At 36.7% G+C, this 3,277-nt stretch overlaps 1 long non-coding RNA gene across 1 annotated transcript; it reads right to left on the reverse strand.

Annotated features, from left to right (window-relative positions):
• Positions 1–288: 288 nt before the first annotated feature.
• On the reverse strand, positions 289–2,228 carry LOC146424564 (uncharacterized). The gene is made up of 3 exons (XR_014847106.1): positions 2,054–2,228; positions 1,885–1,951; positions 289–483 (listed from the first exon to the last, which is right to left on the reverse strand). It is a non-coding gene; the product is annotated as an uncharacterized LOC146424564 (long non-coding RNA).
• Between the last annotated feature and the right edge of the window lie 1,049 nt (positions 2,229–3,277).

The raw sequence follows: 3,277 nt of genomic DNA on the forward strand, positions 1-3,277 counted from the left end.
ATTCTTTTTTTAATGAACACATTTAGATTCCAAAGAGAATCTTGAGAAGATTAGAATCAAGGGAAGGAATGAAGAATTTACAAATTTAAGTTTAAAAATCTAAATGAGAGGGGCAGTGGAAATCTGGCTTTTGAAACTGAATGTCAAGAAATTACAAGGGAATGCCAGAGGCCATTTTTATTATTACTGTTATTTAGTAGTTCCAAAAAGAGCTAAAAAGATAGGCAAGCAATTTGTGAAACATTAAAAGCTATCCTTAAAGGCTTGAATTTTATTCTATGCAGGTCAGAAAATGAAAATGGACTTTAATAGACAGAATTCTATTTCAAGAGGAAAAATATTGCCAACCATATTTAATATAGTTTTGTAGAAAAAGTTCAAATCTGTATCAAAATTGCTGTTCAGAAGCAACTTGTGGGTGGATCAGTGGGTGCTCAGCACTACTTCAAATGAGTCTCTTCCTATAAGAGTGCACCTCTAGGCCTAGGAGATCAACAACCTAGTCAAAAGGAACAACTATACATAATAACACACTAAACATACGTAATTATAAGACAGAACCATGAACATTTCTGACTGTGTACCCTTACAGGAGGTTCTAAGCAAAAGCTGCAGGTTTGTTGGGGTTGTTTTTTTACCATTTGCCTGGACCAGCTATCATTAGAAGCAAAGCCACAGAATAATACTTTCATGCAAATGAGGGACTTAAATTATCACAGGCCTGCCATAAAGAGAGAGAGAAAAAAAAAATTTAAATGTCTCTTAGACCTTGAGGAAGGCTATTATAAATCAGTCATTTGCCTGCTACTGAATCAGATTTTGTCCATATAAGAGATTTGACATTCTGGAAATAAAGTACTTTAGGATTAATGCGTCTTTAATTTTAGATATTTCAGAATTCATACAATGTAGATGTTATTTATAATATTAATAAAGTTTATGAGTTTTCAGAACTTTTTTGCTTTTATAAGCTATCTTATGGTAAACAATCCTTTGACAGCCATTTGGCTGCTAAGAACACTATCATAAGACTGGGTTTCTACATTCCAGAATTTTTTTACACTGCTTCTTCTCTTTTCATCTCAGGCATGTTCATTACTTAAAATATTTTATTATCGTAACTGCTTTGGTCTAAAGAGTAGTATGAAATTATGTGCCTTCCCTTATTTATTTGCAGTTCAACACAGTAGTAACATCAAAAATATTTACATACTGATTTTTTTATTTCTGACAAATATAGCTTATTTTATTTGAAAAGCTATAGCAGCATAACAGGATTATTAAGCATGCAGAGAGGATGGTATTTGACACCTCTCAGATGTTACAGTCAAGAAGGTTGTAATAGGATGACTCTTCATTACTCTCATTTTGTCTGATTAATATGCTAAAGTCATTTTTGCTGTGCAGTGTAGCAGTTTGACACACAGGAAAATTAACTCAAGCTATATTTATTATGGTTGCAGGCATACTTTAGTGAAGTTTGCCATTACCAGCCAGTGTAAGTGACTTCCCTGGGACCTGTGATGCACTAAGAGTGAAATTCACTGCTCTGAGAAGACTGACACAGGACCTGTACTCCATTCGGTGCTCAACGTAGCACTTGCAGACACTTTAGCTTGGGTCAGTGATGTGAACAAGATTAAATTTTATCCCTTTGTGTGGAAAACTGTGGATCACAAGCCTAATCATCTCAGTAATGAGAAAGGATACTTCCTGTGCTTGTGAGAACAAAAAGACAGAGCAGTTTCAGGAACACATGAGAGGGGGAGAAAGACAGTCTCAGATTAGGCCACATTTTGGCTGAAGAGCTATTTTATAAAAATAATAAGAATGCCCTAAACCTTTCAGCATGTGAGCCTGTAAGCAGAGCAAATAACAAGCTACCTGCATCATGACTTGTGCAAGACCATAAGATATGCTGAATATACATCTTCACTATTGCTAGCAGTATCTAGAAGAAGCAGAGAAGACTACTGTATTTAACTACTGTCTAGGACTATTGTTCTTGTTCTTGCTACTACTACCACCAATTAATCATGACATTTTGCAGTACCTGTTATGGGTAAGAATGGAGTGAACAAAATTTTCTTCATTTGCATACTGAGTCCATACCTCCAGCGTTCATTATGGTGCCTATTCGGTGTCTAGACATTTTCCTGTACGGGGATAACTGATTGTGTAATCTGGTATAAATGCAGAGGATCTTCTGGCAGTTGAAACTTAATTGACTCCCTGAGAAAAAAGACAAACATGAATGAACAATCTTCATGTAAATCAAAGCAGAATCATTCTCAGATGCCTCATTTGCATCCTCTGAGTCCAAACAAATAAAGACAACTTTGGTACAATAAGGTCTATAAATTAGATAAAAATTGAGTGGGTGTATTCTTGACACAAAGTTTCATTTTCCTTGAAAATGGTGAGGTTCCCTGAAAACAGAAAGGCCAAGTTCCCCATCACAAGCTCAGAGAAAAAGTATGCAGGTGCACATCACCAGCTTAGTCATCAGACGCCATGACTAAGCTGGGTCTGAAAGACCCATGGTGGTACACAAGGAAAATGTCAGGTATCTTGAAAGACTATACCTCATTTCCTTACTTTTCCTTTGTTGCTTTTGTTCCCTTAGTTCCACAGTCAAGAACTCAAAAAAACAGGATTTTACTGAAGTGTGTATTATTTACTCTAGCATTTTCACCTGCAAAAAGGATGAATCAGTGGGAATGAATGGTTTCTCCAGAAGCAGTGACGCAAATGAGGTACAGTGGACAGATGGGTGAGGTGTTTGTGCAAAAATGTATCCTGATATTTAGTGCTAACACCCTCTCTAAAAGTTTAAAATAGTATTTTTCTATGTAAGGGCAGAGCAGCAGGCAGATCGAGCTGACTAAACTTGTTCCAGGGTTTCAGACCATTGCAAAGAAACTTAGATGAATACTTGCCCAGTAAATTCTTCTTTTTCTGCATTTGTGAAGGGTTTTGTGCGCAAAAAATAAGGTGGAGGAGGATGTATAGAAATAAAAAAGCACAGGGGGAAAAAATAAAGATATATTAGGTGCCAAGATCATAGCAGGGTGCCAAAATCTCACGCATGAAGGACAGAGCTGTATTACTTTACTGATTTGGAAGAAGACAGTAGTCACAGAATCATAGATTAAGCTGAGTTGAAAGAGACCCACAAGGATCATTGAGCCAAACTCCTGGCCCTGCACAGCACCATCCTCAAGAATCACACCATATGCCTGAAAGTGTTGTCCAAGTGCTTCTTGAATTCTGCCAG

The sequence above is a fragment of the Lichenostomus cassidix genome, chromosome Z, assembly GCF_008360975.1.
Source record: "Lichenostomus cassidix isolate B80296 chromosome Z, HeHo_3.0, whole genome shotgun sequence".
Lineage (NCBI taxonomy): Eukaryota > Metazoa > Chordata > Aves > Passeriformes > Meliphagidae > Lichenostomus > Lichenostomus cassidix.